Source organism: Enhydra lutris, unplaced genomic scaffold, assembly GCF_002288905.1.
Source record: "Enhydra lutris kenyoni isolate GAN:26980312 unplaced genomic scaffold, ASM228890v2 scaffoldscaffold62, whole genome shotgun sequence".
NCBI classification, from domain to species: Eukaryota; Metazoa; Chordata; class Mammalia; order Carnivora; family Mustelidae; genus Enhydra; species Enhydra lutris.
The window spans coordinates 7,377,868-7,398,167 of NW_019154146.1; the positions used below are offsets into that span (position 1 = coordinate 7,377,868).

The 20,300-nt window shown below is 46.4% G+C and overlaps 1 protein-coding gene across 2 annotated transcripts in view; it reads left to right on the forward strand.

Moving 5' to 3' along the window:
* The first annotated feature begins 559 nt into the window (after positions 1-559).
* The window catches only part of LOC111158652 (1-acylglycerol-3-phosphate O-acyltransferase 4), a 117,120-nt gene continuing 97,379 nt past the window's right edge, over positions 560-20,300 (forward strand). Inside the window, exon 1 of one of the 2 annotated variants that reach the window (XM_022520838.1) lies at positions 560-773. The gene's annotated coding sequence lies outside the window, so the exon portion shown is untranslated. The remainder of the gene's footprint in view (positions 774-20,300) is intronic. The other variant, XM_022520839.1, reaches the window with a different exon arrangement.

Sequence of the window (20,300 nt, forward strand, 5' to 3'; positions counted from 1 at the left end):
ATTTCCTTGAAGGTGCTCCGGGGCTCTCCTGGGTGGAGAGCAACCTCCTTCCCAGCACAGCGCAGCGGCAAGAGGTGAGGGGGGATTGCAGAGTGCGGGCATCCTCCGAAACAAAGCGATCAGACTTGCTGAATTAAAACCGAGCCAGCTGAGGACGATTTCCAGGTCGCCACGCAGCCGGGGCCTGAGTCCGTCCGGGCTGAGGCTGGAGAAGCCATTTCGGCCGGGGGATGCAACAGGATTTGGGGAGCCGCGGGCAGGAAGAGAAAGGGCCACCTAGCGGGCTTTGTTTCTGGTTCGGGCAGGTTCCCGAGCCACAGATTCCAAACGCGGAGCCAACCGGAGCACTTCCTCACACTAATTGGAAGGGGAAGGGAGTGACTCATGTTACACCAGCCCGTATCTTCCCTCCCCTTAACTGCTAAATTGTAGCTTTAAAAGGAAGTGACATGGGGTGGGGAGAGACGTCAGCTGAGGACCACTTTTTTTTTTTCCCCCCCGAAGGGTCCACCCCATGGGTGGAGTCTCGGTTTTTCTTTCCAGTGTTGGCTGACTTACAGCTCCTATAAACTAGTGGCAATTTCTGCACCCCAGCCTGCTCCCTTTCAGTTTCTGATTTCTAAGCCCATGTGCCAGGGGCCGCCAGAAAGGAGGTATGTGCTGTTCGTGCTGTTTCCAGGCGACTTCACCTCTGGGCGTGGCGGATGTCTGTGTCTCTTTCTCTATCCCTGCTCTCCTCTCCTCGGCTGGACCTCACTAAACCTCTGGAAGGGGTAGGTACAGAACGAGGCAGAGTGGAAGGTGGAGAAGGAAGTGAGGCGACCGTGGGGACGTGGAGGGCGCAGAGCCCGAAAGGCAGAGGGGTTCGCGCCCTTTCTTTGTGCTCCGCGGGGCGAGCGTGCCTTTCCATGTTGTGATTTCCAGCTGCTGTTCTGGGCTGAGTCCCCCCGCAGCCCCTGCGGCCCCCTCCCCTTGGGGGAGAGCGTTTTCTCTGCCATAGATGAAGCCGGGGAGAAAGGTTCCTGTTACAGATGGGTCTCCTGTGTCATGCAACACGTTCTTCCGTCCCTGGCGTTTCTATGGCAACCACAAAAATAATACTACACAAAAGGCAGCCCCGATATAAATTGATTTATTTGTATTTCGGTCCGAGCCTGCTGCGGATTGCCCGGGCTTGCTGAAACCCAGCGTGGCTGTGTGGCTACCCCTCGTCACTTTCATTTTGGTTTTTCCCTATGGCAGGAGGGCTGGGGGAGGGGTGTTGTCAAGGAAACGGGCACTTGTAATTACCTCTTTATTTACTTAATTTTTGGCCTCTGAATTTCTCCATCCTCTCTAGGAATTAGAGAAGGAATGATTTGGTGTTTGCGCGAGTCCTCAATTCTGGTCTGTTTTAGAAAACCAGGACAGTTCTCTAGATGCGATTTTAATGCTGTAACCAGACTAAGCCGGGCGGAGCACTCACCTAAGAGCTGAGATCCTTGAAAAAAACTTTCAGAGGATGTCTGGCCATCGGCACTGATAGACGCATGGTTATCTGCCTCACAGGTTTGCCTCGTGGTCTAAACATTCAAGAGGGTTCTTTGCTCTATCAGGCACTTACTGGGCACAAAAATCTAAGTTCAACAAGTATGAGTGAGTAACAAAAGGTAACCAACAGCAGGATTCTCAGTGGCTTGCGTGTCGTGCTCAGATACGGTCCCCTATGCGATCAGCTCTCATGAAGGTGAGGGTCTGTAGACCTTCTCTTTTTCAAAATTAGGAAAGCATTAACCCAGCTGTGATTATTCCTCAAGTGTCTGCAGTTAGGAAAGAGTATCCTGAGAAGGAGTGTGTGTGTGTGTGTGTGTGTGTGTGTGTAGGTGGGCAGGGACAACAGGAACAAGTCAAAGTCCTAAGTTAAAAGTACCGAATCTTACTTTCCTCTGTGGGGAGAGAAAGAATTGGTTTTCAGGAAAAATATACAGCATGAGAGAAGAGTACCATCTACCCAGGAAGGAGCAAAGTGAAACAGAATTGGAATCAGTGACACATCTGCTAGAAAGACACACTCCAGACGGGCCTGTTAACAGGTTGGAGTCAAACCGAGGCTTTTATTCAGTGTATCTGAGGAAATATTTAATAATGGACACCATTGCCCTGATTCGGGCTCCTGAGTTACAAATTAGCCTTTATGAGACAGATCGATAGTCATCTCATCCTCGATTCTTAAAATTATCTCTAATTTTGAAAAAAGATTTGTGAAGGTCGCTCAGCCCTCGTAGTGCCTTCCTGCTACTGGAGCCAAAAGCATTACTTAGAAACCTCAGAGTAACCCCTCAGCATGGAAACAGGAAGAAGGGGTGGTTTTAATGAGGTTCTGGGCAGAGATCCTTACCTAAACATGCTATTATCTAGGACTTACCCAACTTACTACAGTGCAAGAGATCTCAAGTATTACAGATACAAAGCTTATCTGAAGATGGGGACTGCCCAGCATGGCACGAGACTAACTGGAACCAACCAGAGTTAAAGCCCAGAGAACTAGTTAAAGGAGATAAAGTGTAGAGAAGGGTCCTTAAAAAGCATATGACCCTCGCTTTGAAAACGCGTTGCCAGTACCCATGGCATTGTCGGCTTTCATGAACTGTAGGCTTCCGATGTTTGCAAAGAGCTCGGAAAGCAGTCTTGCTAACTTACTGTTTTTCTAGCTTGAAAAGGGTCCTCGAGGATGTAGATTTACCCCACAGAGCAGATGGCCAGTGTGTAGGTCAAAGTGTGTGATGGAGTTTCCAGTCCTAGCAATTTCACAACAAAAAAGCCTTACGGAATGGAGTTCAAAGGGCAAGACTCGTTTGGAAGCGCAGCTAGAAATAAATAAATAAATGCTGTCCCGTCACTGGACCCTGAGCAGAGGTTAAGAACATAATCGGCAGCCTTGACGTGGGGAAGGTCAATGGAGCTAGAGACACAAGGCAAATTCGGGGTCCCAGGAAGGAGGCTAAGTAGATGTGATGCCAAAGAAGGGATTTGTGAAGTTGGAGTCAGTTGTCATGGGGCTGGACCTCACTGTCTGCAAGGCTCTGAATTGGGTCCCCAAGTTAAAGAGCCACCAAACCGGGGTGACGACAGGTGCTGGAGAGCAGGAGGCCAGGCAGGAGGGAGACTGGAGAGCAGACGCTGTGGGTCTGAGAAGAACATGACCAGGATGAGGGCGTAACTGTTGGGAGGAGAGGAGATGGACAAGTCGAAAGGGAGAAGGCAGAGTTGTCCCAGCTAACGGGGGGTTGAGAGATGGAGCATGGTTCTCCGCTCTTGTCTGAAGTGGGAAGAAATGTGTCTTTAGTGTGGAAATAGGGCCGGTGTACTCGGGGCTGGTGAATATAGATTCAGGGACAGAATTTTGTTTAAATAAGAAGAAGAAAGAAGTTGTGAGTAGGTGGTAGAATCCTACCTGATCCAGTCATCTTTGAGGTGAAGACCAGACTTCTGATTTAAATCAGACCTTAAACAAGTAAGAAATCCAGGAGTGGGAACCCCACCTGCCCCTACAGCATCATCCTGATGATACCTACCGTCACCATCACTTTGAATTACGGCTGCTCAGATGAACATGCGGCCAGTTTACGACATTTTGTGCAATCTGCTCTATTCTCAAAAGGAGGTCTAACTGTGAAGACTGCAGTCACAGTTCTAAATGGTTTTTGAGGCCTATTGAGACCTTTTGAGACCTATGTGATCAAGCCTGGCTTAATAATCACCCAACACCACCCAGAGCCTGGGCAACTCTAATTCTATGGTCTTTGTCCAAGACAGAATCCGTTTGGAAAGCAAGTGTTAGGACTCTGAAATTTGGCTTCCTGGTAATGGACCAGGGACAGCCATAGCCAAGGCTGTGGAAAGCAAGCTCACATCAGGAACTCATTATTTTAACAACATTCATTGTATCTTGTAGTCTTTTAACAGTATTCATTGTATCATTGTATCGCTGTGTTCTTGTATCTGCCAAGGGCCGTGGACACAACTATGAGCAAAACTGGGATACAGAGTAAATAGCTACAGTTTTCAAACGCCTTTTTAGGGAGATGCTTCTAATGATGGAGTAAGGAGAAAGATTGTAAAAGCAATTTTTAGTGAACATTATCATGGAATGATCTATCTAACCTGTCTCCTCTATTTTCCAAGATGTACTCTTGCCCCACCAAAGATTTTCTACCTGTTTTCGATTTTGTCTTCACTTTGTTATTCCAGTCTGGTTTGTTCTAATTGTCCTGTGATCCTAAACCCTACTTTCCGGTCACCCTTCATTCATTCATATATATACGTGCTTACATCATCCATCCCTTAATTCATTCACTTAACAAATGATATTGACTATCATGTGTCAGGCAGTATAAATTACGGATATAGCAATAAATAGGAAACCAGTTCTTTCCTAAAGAAGCTGAGGAATGAACAGGGAGACAAATGTGGAAACAGTCCCTCAAACCGGGGATGGTTATTTTTGAGAGAGGCATTTTTGGCTAATGGCCCTGCATGCTTCTTTCATTGAACAATTTTATATATAGATTGTGCTGGGCAGAGAAGGAGAGAGTGGTTAGTTGTTTGACCATTGTCCATCTTATGACTTTCTTGTATCTTTCGCACTGGTTGAGTTTATGGCTGGTGTCAGGAAATGTTTGTCGATTAATGAGAGGTGGGATTTCTGACCTTGGCGCTATAGAGGAGTAGAGTCCAGAAGACTTACCTGTTGTCTTTCTGGAAACATAACTTGAGCCTTAATCTCTCAAAGTTCTCTCATAGTGACTTACTTATCGACTTCCATGGGACTATAGCTCCCTTCAGATGGACTTCAAGTGCAGCTTTTTAAAAGAGAAACTCCCACCGTCCTCAAAATTACACGCCCATGGGTTTGCTAGACAGCCTCTTGTCATTTAGAGCTAGATTTCCCATAGTGCATTGCAAGTCCCTGTGTCCTTATGACAAAGCCAAGTAGGTTTTAACACCTCAAATCGAAATAGCCAAAATAAAGAATGTTAAAACCTTGTTGGAGTACTTATCCTGTTTGTATTTCCTGATGTCATGATGCTCTGCTCTCATTTGATTTCTGCCTTTAGCATGGAAATCATATGGACAACATACCCAAGTTCACCCCTGCTGCTTGTCTGAGCTTCAGAGAAAACATTTAGCAAGTCCCTCTTCTTGTTCAGTAGTTTGATCTCTGATGAGGTCAGCTTCTCCCCCCAGCATGAAGCCGTTCCAGATAACTCTGGCTGGCACACATCTCTCCCTTCCGAATTTGGGTTATACCAAGCCGCTTTACCGTGGGTATTTCTATGTTGCTCCTCCAAGAAAAGAGGTACATTTTGGGCTTCATAGGAGTCTGAAGCTGGTCCCTGAAATTCCTGCAGAAGATCAGTCCTCGGGCTGGGGGGATGGCAGGTCACCTGCAGAAGCCATTGGGAGATGCTCAGGGGAACACAGCCAACCTGTAGGTCCTCTGAGAATGGTAACAGCCCTCTTTAATGAGGACTTCTGTGTGCTTGTCTAGTCCAGAGACCTCCCGTCTCAATTTGCGTTAGCCTCATAACAAATTAAGCAGGTAGAACTATTACCACTTTGATTTTATGGATGCAGAAAGTAAGGATTAGTGAGTTATTCACCTGTTTCCTACTAAGGAACAGAGGTGATATTTGTTTTGTTTTGTTTTAAAGATTTTATTTATTTATTTGACAGAGATCACAAGTAGGCAGAGAGGCAGGCAGAGAGAGAGGAGGAAGCAGGCTCCCTGCTGAGCAGAGAGCCCAATGTGGGACTTGATCCCAGGACCCTGGGATCATGACCTGAGCTGAAGGCAGAGGCTTTAACCCACTGAGCCACCCAGGCGCCCCCAGAGGTGAGATTTGAACCAAGACTGTCGAGCGGTGTACCATTGCCCCCTCCATACTGTTGGTGCTGTATTCGTCCATCTGTGCCAGGGCCAGCACGGTGCCGCGGACTGAGCAGACGTGCAGCAATCATTCCTGACGTCCTGATCGGATCTCTACCATGCAGACCTTCTCCTGTATCCCTTTCATCCTAGTGTTTGGAAGCTGCAGAAAGACTGGAAGAGACAGTAGTGGTTTGAACTTGGGGAACAGCTGGGAGCAGAGCCTGGAAGACCAGCTGCTGTGGTTTTTCAGGGAACTTGGTTGTTCCGGTTTAGCCAGAGAGGTGGTCTGGTGGGGAAGGGCAAGGGCCCCGTGGTTCAGAGCTGAATGACAGTGCAGGACGTAACATCAAATTAAATATGAACTGTTCTCAGAATGAGTTGTTTTTAAGATTCATCTGTTCGTTTGCCAGAGAGAGAGCAGGAGTGGGAGGGGCAGAGGGAGAGGGAGAGAGAATCTTAAGCCCACTTTGCACTGAGCGAGGTGCGGGGCTTGATCTCATGATCCTGAGATCATGTCCTGAGCCAAAACCAAGAGTCAGATGCTTAACCAACGGGGCCGCCCAGGTGCCCCTCAAAACTAATTTTTAACCAGGGACTGAACCCTGCTGAGCACTTGCTCCAGAGGACACCTGTGCTGGCGGCTTGAATGGCTCCGACGGCCGTGAGTGGAGAGGCAGACTTTCTTTTCTGTTGTTGCTTGTCCACAAATCTATCCTCGCCTGTAAAGGCAGAGTTTGATCTGGAAAGAGACTGCCTGTGCTTCTCTCGGGCAAACTGTGAACCGAGCACCGGCGAAATGAATGGACTGGGAGCAAAATTTGGTCTTTACCCCATCTCCACCAGCCCCCTCATGAGCTGTGACCTCCCTGTGGGCAAGGATTAACCTGGGCTGATGAAATTTTCGAGAGCCTGTCCATCCCAGGTGCTTCTTCCCACGATGCCGTGGCCATCACACACCATCAGTGCCATCTGCACCTTCCTCCTGGGCCCAGCTCTGGGCCCCTTTTTTCTCTCTTCTGCTCTCCAAGGAAGGGTGGCTTGCATGGACCTAAGGTGGTGAGTGGCTTCCTTCCACAGACGGGCACCACCCTTTGTGCCTATCTCCCAACCTCTGGCCTCTGTTTTCACGACATTCGACCCCATCCCATCACCGTCCTTCATGAAACGTCACTCCAGCCGCTATGACCTTAAATGGCAGTTTGCTCTTTCCGGTTCGATCCTAAGGACTGCCTGGGTGCTTATTGGAGGCGGGGGCTTCCTAACTGCACTGTTACTAGCACGGAACGGAGTACCTGGCACGGAAGGGGTGTTGTAGCCTCTGGAAAGATGGGACAGGGAGCCAGGGGTCAGATTTGCCTCATCTGAGCCCCACCCCCACCCCGGCCAGGTCCTCCCAGGAGGACATTCCTTAGGACACATTCTTGATCTGGGCGCTGTTGACATTTGGGGCCAAGTAATGCTTTGTTGTGGGGCCATGCTGGGCCCTGCAGGATGTTTGCCCATATCTCCGAGTCTGTCAGTGGAAACCGCCCCCCCCAGCCCCTCACCCAGGAGTGATAGCCAGAAGCATTCCAGACATTGCCAGACGTCCCCTGGTGGGGCAGATCACCTGCTCTTGAGAACTTCAGGGAACTCCGGACATCTGACCTTTAGAAACCGGGTCAGCGGGCTCTAGGGTCCAAGCAAGCCCATCTCTCAGGACTAACTTGCACTCCCCAGGTTCACAAGGACCGCCTCCACCAAAGGGGCAATTTGTTCATTGAAACTGACAGCTAAGAATTGAAAAATTATACGAAAATTAATGAGGGGCAGACGTGTAACCATGAAGTACTCCAATATGGCCCAGTCCACGGCCTTCTGCTCATGTGGCCCCAGCCCCTCTCAGCCTGGGGGGCCTCAACTCCCCAGCGGGCAGGACAACACCCTGGGCGGGATTAACATATCTCCAGAAAGAATTATGAGAGCACTTCCCTTAACCGGCTTCAGGTCTGTCTGCCACGATTTCCTGATTCATTTGTTTCTGGGCCAACCAGGGAGCTCCACATCCCAGTCTCACTGGTTATTTATTTGCCTCTTAACACCCTCCCCTCCCAACTGTGAAGGCATTTCAAGTGTCCCCCGCCTTCTCACTTAGGCCAGAGGGCGCTTTCCCAGCGTGTCCCGGAACCGGCCCCTGCTTCAGGTAAGGCCCTGGCTCCCCGGCCCAGTGCCTGGAAATGCTGGGCCCCTGTCCCTTCCTTTGTCGCCCTATCAGATCCCAAAAGATGGGCTTGGGGAGGGAGGGTGGTCACGGCGCAGGTGAGTCTGCTGTTCCAGACTTACATGCAACTCCAGAGCCCTCTAGGGCACTTCTTACCGAACCCTTGTATCCAGCCTTCCATGGGCCAAGCGCTGTGGGTACAAACATCAACCAGACAGGAGGGCTGCCTACACGATAAGACAGGAATTTAAAAAATAGTGCATATACTCGCATGATGTGTTCTTTCCCACAACTTCCCCGGACCTTCTTTCAGGGTTAAAGGACCTTCTGTAGCTTCACATAAATGAGTAGAAATTCTGCCCTGAACCCCAGCATCATGTGGAAATTTAAGAAGCTTCTTAAGACCCAATGATATAATGAAAGTTTTGCGGTGTCACTGAATTCCTCCTTTGGCCTCCATTTCTGGTGGGAGAGTGGGGTTAAAGTTTAAGTAGGGGAAACAGGGAGAGAGAACCGCAGAGATATTTTTTAATGTGCCTGATTGTTTTAATTATTTATATTGGGTCCAATTTTAGCCAAATTGGGACTTCATCCCTCCCACCCCACTCCTTCTGTCCTCTCAAATGACTAAACTGTGATTTGTCTTTAAGACAGTCTGGTCTTAACAGCTTTGCTCTGGCTTGGCTCCCCAGAGAAGATGTGCCTTTCTGGAACATGTGCTCTGCCAGGCTGGGATCTAGTTGTGTCCTTCGGGTGTTGGGCAAGCAGTGAGCTGCAGTTTCCTAAGAATGGGTACACCATGTGACTCGACCCTGCCTGCCTCTCTGGGCAGGTAGAGGATTAGCAGACTGGCCGTCTTCCATTATGGAAGGCCACAGGAGTGTTGCATTAGCCAGAATCTGGAGATGGCCAGGCCTCCCTCTCTAGAAACTTTCTGCTGGGCCACAGAGATGGGGGCCTTTTCAGGGGCCATGAGAAGCAGCATGGCAGAAGGGAGGACCAGTGTGGGATGGCAAAGCCTGGGTTGGGTCCCCTACCCTGTCCACCTGCTTACTTTCTGTGGGACCCTGGCCTCCTTGAGACCAGGGGCTGTTTCTGGGTCTGCACTGGCCCCAACATTGGGAGGTAGCCTTGCATGGCCTTTCTGTCCTCATTTCCCAAACTGGTCAGGGAGGAGGCTGGGGTAGAGGCCAACATCTTCAACCACCAGCATGGGTGGGCCATTTTGGGGGTGTGTGAACACATGTGCAGAGCCGCAGGGTAAACCGGGCCTATGTCACCCAAGTTATCTGTTCTGCCGAAAGATCCAAGATATATTTTAATTAAAAAAAAAAAAAAAAGAACGTGAATATGCCATGTTATAACACAAAACATTTACATGAACTTTTAGGGCAAAACATGCTTGGTGGTTTGGATGACTTTAGGCCATCCCTCCAGATTCTTCAGTTAGCTTCCTCTGCTGACGGGAACATTCCTGTGGAAAGTTTTTAGAGGAAAACTGAGCTGGATGATCTCTAAGTGAATTTGTGGGAAGGAGTTGTTGTTTTATCATGCTGCCCCTTCCACCGCCTCTCCTCTTTACTGTTGTCACTAAACAGAGTCTTGGGGATGGGATGGAATGGGATGGGGCAGGCCATGAGTCATCCATGGGGAGTGGCTTGCCTTGACTCTTCCTTGGCTCTCTGTTCCTGATGGTATCATTGATGGAGGGTTGCTTGAGTCCCTCTCTTTTTTGCCTGTGGTCACCCACCCTTCTGGACTTTCTTCCCTTTTATTGGAATAACCCCTTCTCTGGATTAGCCCAACGGCCATTCTGTTCTTTCTAATCTCTCTTTCTCTCCCATTGCCTTGACAGTCTCTCTAAGGAGTTGCCTTAACTCCTACTGCTTATAGATATCTTTTATCTTATCACCAGTTTATGATACATTACCTCCTGTTCTCATAAGGATTTCTCTCACTGGGGTTCTCTTCTGAAATTTGAACAGAATAGTCAGGCCTCTGAAATTTGCCGATTCAAATGTTCCCAAGCTGTCCTCAAGGTACCCATCACATTAAGGGTCCCACGCCTTCTGGGGGTTGAAGAATAAGCCAACCCAAACCTCCTGCCTTAAATAAGAAGCCTGGGCGTAGGCAGACCTTGTTATAATAGAGGGAAAGAGGAGAGCCCAGTATCTAACTACCCCAATAAACCACTTTATTTCTCTTTACAACAAGACGTTGGTGGAGGAAAAAAAATCTGAACTGTGTACTTTGCCCAGGCACAAGCAAACCAAGTTTTATTAGATATATTTGAGAATAATAAGGAAGAAAGGTAGGCTTCTCTTGTGTGTTTGTGTGTGTGTGTGTGTGTGTGTGTGTGTGCGTGCGTGCGCATGCTCTTTTTAAAACCACGTTTTTGGGCCACCTGGCCAGCTCCTAACCTCTTGATCTCGAGGTTAGGAGTTCAAGCCCCATGCTGGGTATAGAGATTACTTGAACAAATAAAACCATGTTATCAAGTGTGGATATGCTGTATCACTTGACCCAGTGTTTCACTGAAAATGGAAATCGTGCCGTCAGAGTCTTAGGGTCCAATAGCGTGTGTGCATAAAGAGCACTACAGCATATTCCGGTGAAATTCCCACTTGAATATTCGTGTGACGCGGGGCAGGGCTGAAAAGAAAAATGCACTCTGTGATCATGGGGAGTTTATTGTCTAATGAAGCCTAAACCACCAAGTCTGCGAAAGCACACTGCATTTAAGAGATGGTAGAATTTCTAGTTGGTGACAGACTGGACCACGTGGCGGATAGCCCCACATCTGCAGTGCATGGTGGGAAAAATTATGACTGAAAGCCTGTGTACTTTGTGAGGCTTAATCTGATTTTCCCCTGAACCTACTCACACAGCAAGTATAATCCTGAAGTGACTGGCTTGACAGGCTCGATTACCTGTTGGCCTGGGCAAATGGTGACAAAGGACTAATCGATAGCAGGGTAGGAAACGAAAGAAGAGTCAGCTAAAAAAACTGTCAGTGGTTGCGAGTCACTCATGTCTGGTAGACACGCGGTCCTGAGCCCTTGGTGTGGCATCCAACATCCTCTGTTTACGAAAGCAGGACAATCCAGAGGACGCTGGAAAGATGGCCACCAGAAACAAAAAATAGTTTTGTCCACTTTCTTTTCGGGCAATTTTGTTCTAAATTTTAACTTTCCAGAAAATCATTTCATTCAGAACAAGTTGTCCCCTGGCTGAGATGGGTGAGGAAGGAAATGGCGACAGATAACATTGAGGTGGCCAGCTGCTTGTTCCTGGCCACAGCCCTCCCCCGGGGAAGCTGGGCCCTGAGCTCCAGGTGCCAGATGGAGTGTCCTGTTTGGTTCTTACCCCAGGCTATGACAGAAAGAAAGGGGAGGTAAATCAAAGGAAGGAGCGAGCCACCATGGAGCTGGCTGGGGGAGGGCATCCTGAGCTAGCACGCGTCCTTAGTCTCGGATGCAGAGCTGGGCACGCAATGCAGAGGGTGCGGAGGAGTATCATGCTGCTGTGAATAAGGGGCTGTGTCTCCCTCACTTCAGTCTGGTCTCAGGGTCTCCGTGCAGAGTCTCACCCAGGTTCTCAACCTTGCCTGTCTGTTAGAATTGCCCGCCTTGGACCTGTGGATTGAGTCTCTAGTACCTTGATTTTTAAAAGATGTTTTTTAGGTGATTCTGATGGGCTGGGAGATTTGGAACCATCTGACAGAAAAATGGTGGCTAGGAGGAACAGAAATCCAGAGCCAGGACAAAGGCGATGAGGATGATGATGCTACGTATAAAGTTCTCATGTGCCAGGCAGGGTTCTGGAAACAACGAATCCTTACCATGACCCCATGAAGTAGGACCTATCATCTCCATTTTACAGATGAGGAGACTGAGGTTAAGTCATTTGCTCAGGGTCACATAGCCTATAAAGGCAAACCAGCTCTTTGGCTCTTGAGTCCCTGCTCGGGTGTGAAGGTTGACACTTGTCAGGACTCAGCCTCTTCAGATCCTCAGTACAGAAGGCTCCGTGCTAGAGGAGTGTAGCAAGGGGCAAACGGTCTGTGTGTAACTAGAGTAGCGTGAGTCTGGTAGGTTCTGTTATCTCTGACCAACACAGATTCCTAGAACAGAGGTCGAGTTAAATTATTGAGGTATCCCACATCAAATACAGCTTGGTAGCATTCCATTTTTAGCTGGGTTTTGGGCAAGTAAAATATCCCACCTGACTGTAGGGGATGCCACTTTGTTAATGATGATGTCTTAATCTGGGTGTGGTATGGCAGCTACGTTCCCCTGACTCTATGGTCGACTTATTAATACAGCGTGAGCTGCGTGTTTGTCTATAACGGTGTGGTGGGTGTGACTGGCCATTCAGGTCACTCGTGTTATGAATATTTATTACCCCCCTGCCACGGCCAGGTCCACATGTGGACACTGTGGATCCCAGATGAAAACAGAAGCTCCTAAGGCATTCAGGCTTGTAGGAAGGCAGACAGATACGCACAGGGAAACATTTACCGATGTTCCATGGCCTTGGTACTGTGCTGAATCTTTTACATCATTTACTCATGCGGTAAGGGACGATTACCATGAAGTGGTTAAGTCCTTTAACCGTGGACTTCACAGTGAAGATAGAAGGGGCCATGAGAAGACAGGGAAAAAGGCGTCTCGAGTTTAAGGGGAAGCAGCGGGATGGTACAGTCTCGGGCAGGGTTTGGAAGGGTGAACACAGGCTGGGAGGAGGGGGAAAGGGAGGGCATCAGGTGGAGGGGACAGAAGAGAGGGGAGAGAAGGTGTGCCCTCAGGGGAGACTGTGCTGACCTCACCACCTGGTCTGCCCCTCACCTTCCCTTCTAAAAACACACTGCAATTCTGGGAGACTGGCTGTTAGCATTTAAAATTCTCTCCTCATTGTTCCCTACCCTGTAGCAAGCTCCTTGAGGCCTCTGCCCAGAGGTGGTGCCTCGGTAAATATTTGTTGGAGGAACAAAAGGCATCCTCTGAGGAGGGGGCCCTTCCAGGGGGAGGGACTGTCACCCCTGATCCTGAACAGCATCCCAGCTGCGAGTTGCCAAGCCGTGGGGCTTTTGTAGAAGAAGACACTGACCCTCCTTCCCCAGGAGAGGTTTCTGCTAGCGTGCAATGTGGGTCAGTGCCCGTCCCACACGCGTACGGTGTCAGGTGGCTGTGGGTGTTTTTGATGGTGGCCCACCCGCTGGTGCAGTTGGGAGAACAGAGGTGAGAGTCCCGTGTAACGGCTCTGTGAGCTCAGGTGCTCAGCTCTGGCAGGTAGCTTGCAGCTATAAGCTATGGAGTCAGCTACTGACGTATTTTTTTTTAAATGAACCCCTTTCCTGGAGATTTTTGTTTACTTTCTGGCAACTCTTAAATGACTTCCTGAGTTGGGTGGATTTGAGGAGCTGCCATTGGGACGGCAGGGTGCCACCGAGTGGGCGTGGCCTCGTGGGTGTGTGACCGACAAGGTCACACAGGGACTTGCACTTGGTGTGAGATTCTGCGGTCACATCTTGAAATTCTTAGTATGTTTTGAACAAGGGGCCCTCCATTCTCATTTTGCCCTGGGCCCCCTAATTATCTCGTCCATGTGGCTTTGAGTCTAGGGAGGTTTATTGGGTTTTGGTGAATGCCAGGTAGAATGGGGAAATGACAGTCCTGCCCTAAATCTGGGCAGCTTTTCAAAGGCAGGACCTTGTGAGACAAGATGGCCACAGAAAAATAAATCCGTGATCACCAGCAGCCCAGAGCGGAGGGGCGACGGCTATCGCCACTGTCATGTCAGGTCATCTCAGTATAGGATGGATGGTTGTTGCTTAGCAAAGCTTGTGGTGATACTGTCCCCAAGTTCTTGTCCTCTGGTCATGTGATTAAGCCTTAAACTGAATCTTACTAAAACCCAGTCTGAAGAATGGCTGTCTGTGGACGGTGTTTCCATGGTATTTTGGGAGGAAAATAGAACCATCTTCCAACATAGGAAGATGCCCAAGTCCAAGACTAAAGTTGCCTCAAATAAGGGAAATCATTTCTGGTGATTGTGAGAGATTCTTGCTCTGCTCTGTCCGTTGAAGTGTGTGTGTATGTCTTCTATATGTTGGTTTGCCTTTCTGACTCAAGACATGAAAAAAAATGGATGTTTCATGTTTTCTACCAAAAACATCAATTTTATATTCAGTAGAAGGTAGGTAGCTCTTTAAGTAACAAAATTCTAAAAATTGATACTTGGACACTTTCAGGTATTTGTGGACATTCTGCCAACCCTGTTTGTAGGAAATTTGTTTTCTAGTGAGGAAGCATAGAGAAATACAACGGTGAAGTTGCTGCCACGTTAATTCAGTTATCTCCGTCAAGACACATCACTTTTTAAGGAATGCAGTGAATTTACGGTTTCCATCTCTGAATTGTCATTCTCGATCTTGGCAATCTTGCGGGGAAATTGGAAAAGTATCATAAGACTGGAGACAAGTAAAATTCCCTGTTTCCATAAGTGGGGAGATGTAAGTACTAGAGCCTTTATTCTGGTATGCAGGACTTGTCCCGAATGGTTCAATTTAGTAACTAATAAATAATCACATGGAGCCAGCCTGCAGCCACTGAAGCTGTATTATGCTGAGTTGACTTAACTCATTTTGTTGGTACCATTATTGGGTGAGTCAGTTGGGAAAATGGTGGTGCAAAGGCGTTATTTTTATTTAAGTAAAAATATAACAGAATGTATGCTAACATCTTTGTGCATATGATAGTGAAACTGGGGTTTGGGAGACCAGCTGGACTCAAAAACTAATGGGACAACGAAACAGGCTTGTTTTTATTTCCACTGTGAAATAGAAGACGGAACTCATGCTGTCTTTCTTTTTTTCTATTTTATATCTCTTTCTCATTCATTCCTGCCCACATTCCTTTTTAATTTTCATGAAGAAAATTAATTTGAATCAGTTCCTCGTATTCAAAGGATTGGCCTGTCATTCTTTTTCATTGTTGGGAATTCAACCATTTTTTTTTTAATTTCTTTTTTCCATTCATTCATCTAATTTTTGGATGACTTTTTGAGATCTCCTTTACATATCATAAAATTCACCCATTTTAAGCGTACAGTTCAATGAGTTGGGACATTTATACAGCAATTTATACATACAATTGTGCAATGGCCACCAAAATCTAGCATAGAGACTTTGATTACCCCCAGCGAGTTCCCGTCCCTTCGCGCGTGCTTCTCACTTGTCCCCGTAGCCCCATGTGATCAGCAACCCATTTTCTGTTTCTGTAGTTTCTCCTTTAACAGGAGCTGCATGTCGATGGAATAATTCACTGTCTAGGGTTTTCTGTCTGGCTTCTGTCATCGAGCAGGGTTTTCTGAGGCCTGTCCATGTGTTGCACGGCCCTGTAGTCTGTTCCTTTGTTTTGTTGAGCATTACTCCGTTGTGTGGCTAGACTGCGTCTCGTTTATTCACTCACCTGGTGAGGGATACATGGTTTTAGCATCCATCCAGGTTAAGTTTACCACTTTTATTCCTGATCCACAGTACGGGTTAGAAATAAGTCACTTTTTCCTCACTACATCATCCCTACCCCCAGAATCCCACTGGAGAAACACAAACGTGCATAGGAAGGGCTTGGAGGGAGCGAGAGGCGAGCTGCCTCCAGCCGCCCCAGACTTCAGCCCCCCGCCCCCTCTCTCAGAACAGTGCAGCAGGTGTTTGGAATTGGATGCTGTAGTTTAATCGAGTTAACAGCTCTGACTCTGGGGAAACAGCAAGTCTCTCCCACCTAAACTAGACAATAGGGAACATACATTCCTGACTTCTGTCCTGACTCATTTGTCTTCCAGCCAAAAAAATGTAAAAATTTCAATGTTGCCCATTAATGAGCCCATTTTTTCTACTCAATTACTTATCTCCCCACTGGTTTCGCTAACTAAGTGAAACTTTTGGCAACTCACCAGATTTCGTTCACAAGCTCTTTCTGTAAGTGTCTACCACGCACAGCCCTGTGCTGGCTCCTGGAGGATGGGGTAAGCCACCAGACACCAGCCCTGCCTCAGGGAGTGCTGCTCCAGGGAAGCATCATCAGCTTCTGCTCCGTTTGGCTATTGAAGGACAGCTGACTTTATAGCTCCAGTAAAATCTCTTTCACATATTTGAGCCCTGAAATTGCATCAGAATTTAATCACAGTGAGTCTGCCCTAGGAAATATAGCCTATTATATACTTTAGTGGGTCACATTGATAGTAAGGAACATAAGCAGAGTTTTCAATGTCGGGTATTTAGAATCCTTGACCTACTGAAGGTTTTCTCTGAATCTTAAGCATAGAGCCTAATTACCCTCTACGGTGGCAGTACCTTCTCTTGGCCTACATGCCTACGGTTGATTGCCTCTGCTCTTTGAGACTGACTGGAAGACTTAGGGGGAGTAAATACCCTTATAGCCTTTGCCCACAGGCTTCTCTTAGTATGGAAGGTGAAGTCCCATCCTACCTTTATTTATGGTCTAGGGTCACAGATATCATCCAGCTTAGGAAGATACAATCCACATCCTTGCAGTGTTCTGGTGGGCACTCCCATCACACCCACAGACCTGGCCACCACCATCTTGCTCTGTTCCCTGGGTGAGGGGAGGGTGCCTTTTTTTCTGCAGGCTGAAATTCCCCTCTAAGGACTCACCCATTCCTTTTTTCCCCCACAATGTCAGGACATGTGTGATCATATCACAAGTAGAGTGAAACTGACTATGTTTATGTTTTGTCATCTGTAGGGCCAGGAGTTTGTTTTGCTTTTTAAAACAACTGTATGACATAGAATTCATACCATAAACTCACCCATTCAAGTGAACAACTCAGTGGTTTGTGATCTATTCAAAGTTGTGCAATCATCACCACGATCTACTTTTAGAACATTTCATCACCTCAAAAAAAAATAAAAAAGTTAAAAAATAAAGAAACCATACCCAGGGGCAGTCACTCCTCATTCCCCTCCTTTCCAGCCCTGGACAGCCACTAGTGCACCTTCCGTCTCTGTGGATTTGCCTATTCTGGGTCTCTCATACACAGCACCATACAGTATGTGGTCTTCTGTGACTGGTTTCTTCACCTGCTATAATGTTTTTGAGGTTCACTCATATTATCGCATGTATCAGTCATTCATTCTTTTTCGTGGCTGAGTAATGTTCCATTGTGTGGATACAACCATTCTGTTTGTCCATGCAACAGTGGACGGACATTAGGGCTGTTTCCATCTTTTTGCTATTATGAACAATACTGCTATGAACATTCACATACAGGTTTTGGGTAGACTTCCTGTTTTCATTTCTTTGGGGTACATACTAGGACTGGAATTTGGGGATCACGTGGGAACTCCACTGAACATCTGGGAAACCAGAGCCAGTGCTTTTCATTCACTTCCTAAAATCTTTGGGAGCCTAAGGAAACAAGGATATTTTGCATAGATGTCTCACACCTTCAAAGAAGTCCCTTTGGTATTCAGGCCTATCTCAAAATGTTATCAGAGACTTGGTGCAGGAGAATGTTATGCATGAGATACCACAGAGAAGGAATGAAGAAGAAACTGTCAGAATGGCTGTTGGTACAGCTCAGGTAGTGGTGATTATGTGGGGTTTTATGATGGGGAACCAGGGCTGTGTCCTGTCCAACCTGATGTACTTCTTCTGTACTGCCCTCAGGATAGTAAAAATTGTTGGGTGTGTTCAGCAGTGTGTGCCTTTTTCTTTTTCTTTCTTTTTTATTTTACTTTTATGTGCTTTTCTTTTTCTTTCTTTCTTTCTTTTTTTAATTTCAGGTCAGCTCCATGCCCAGCATAGGGTTTGAACTCATGACCCTGAGATTAAGAGTTGCATGCTCTGTCTACTGAGCCAGCCAGGTGCCCCAGTGTGTGCCTATCTCTGAACAGTTTTAAGACACCAGCTTTTTTGAGTTCAGGCATTGTATTTCCAGAACTCTCCACTCTGCCAGGATTTGCTTTCTTAGACAGTAGGAAGTCCTGTGAAGAGCGCTATCTAAAACCAAGCACTTGCTTTCTGTATTGAATCCATTTTTTGTTCTCTCATTTGAGTCAGTATTTACCGATCTTTAAGAATTAAATTACTGTTTGAATAAAGCTTAGATCAAGGATCAAAGGAGTAAGTCTCCAGCAATAAACCATTGCTAAATTAAACTTCTGTCTGTGGGAAGGGCCTGTTGAAATGGTACCTTGAAGTTTTGTAAGAATGTATTTTCCCCCATATTCCCTGATATTTAATTATTTCTTACTCTGTACAGAGAAGGGACATAACCATGAAAAAGGATAACCAATGAATTTTCATATATATAAATTACCTTTTAATATTTTGTAGAATTTAAAACCAGTTGTCTTATTTTTCACCCCCAATAGTTTTGTGGAGTAGATTGCTGGGAGTGATAGAAAAGGAAACTGGAAGCCCAAACTAGACAAATCATAGAACTTCCTTGAGCCTCCATTTCCTTATCTATAAAAGGGGTACACTGATAAATCAGAGAGCATTGTCAATACCAAGTAATGTGCAACATACTTAAGTCTGAAAAGTGTGATGCAAAAGTTTGAGTTTTTTTGTGTGTTTTGTTTTGTTTTTTTAACTAAAATACAATACCCAAGTACAGTAATGATTTACCCTGACACTCTTCTACCAGGAGTATTTACCAGCATAGAGAAGAAAATTACTGTTTTCCATTATCTCTAACCGAGAACATCCTCTGGGGTGTTAATTGTCTGACCATTTTGAAAAGCAATTTGTTAATATCTGGGAAAGCTAGAGGTGTGCTGTTAGACTAATGTAGCAATTCCAATGCCAGTGGTCATTAATGCTCTTTAAGTCATACAAAAGAATACTTTTCTGCACTTAGAACAACTGGATGCATAAAATTTCAAAAAATAGTGAGTGTAGAAAGGAAATAATAAAAGAATTCAAATATTATTTATAGACATCTTTACAACTAAAGACTTACATATTGTCTGTGAATACAGATACATACACTAGAAAAATAGACACAGAAGAAAACACACGAATTTCAACCTTAGATTGGAGAAGTGACTTCAATATCTATAATAGGTTATTCCTTAACAAACACACACACACACACACACACACACGCACACACACACACACACGCACACACACACACACACACACACACACACACAAAGTGGGGCACCTGGATGGCTCAGTCAGTTAAGCATCTGCCTTTGGCTCAGGTCATGATCTCAGGGTCCTGGAATTGAGCCCCGCATCAGGCTCCCTGCTCAGTGGAGAACCTGCTTCTCCCTCTCCCTCTGCCATTCCTCTGACTTTTGCTCTCTGGTTCACTCTCTTTGTCAAATAAATAAATAAAATCCTTTAAAAAAAAACCCACAAAGCAAACATGACTAAACACCAATGAGGTAAAACATTTTGTATGTTTTGTATATTTAAAATATTTCAGAAATTTTAAAAAGTTTGGTGGCTTATCATCCAGACTATTTCCTAAGCATAGAGATACACTCCTCTTGTCTTATACATTTTGTTTCCTGCCATACATATTTTTGTTGATTGTGCATATTATAAACATCTTTTGGTCACTCAATATAATTTCTCGGTGTTCTTCCTGGCCCTCCTAAGTCTTTCTGTTACAATGTAATTACTTGCTCAGAGAAGAATTTTTAGAGGTAACAAAACGGCTGGTGCTTCCTCTTAATATTTTACAATTATTTTCCATTTATTCATTTGTAATTCAAAGTGATTTCTCATTCTCTTCTGATATATTTGGTTCCTGACACTGAAGGAGCTCATAACCTAAAAGCAGAGGTAAAATTAAAGTCTGGTTTAATCAGGGCACAAAGAACCCATTGAATTTCTTAAGCAATTCCTCAAAACTGGGCATTCACAATGTGGAACTTTAACTTACTATTTCCAAAAATAACCATCAAACAAGTGTCAGTTGGAAAGAAAATTCTCCCATCCTGGTGGACCTCATTCAATCACTGGCTGCTGCCCATGTCTCCCTTCAATTTTTCCTGTGCCCCAGGATGCCCTGCGGTTTGCCTGTGTCCCAGGAGGCCCTGCAGTTCCCTGTGTCCCAGGATGCTCTGTGGTTTGCCTGTGTCCCAGGAGGCCCTGCAGTTCCCTGTGTCCCAGGATGCTCTGTGGTTTGCCTGTGTCCCAGGAGGCC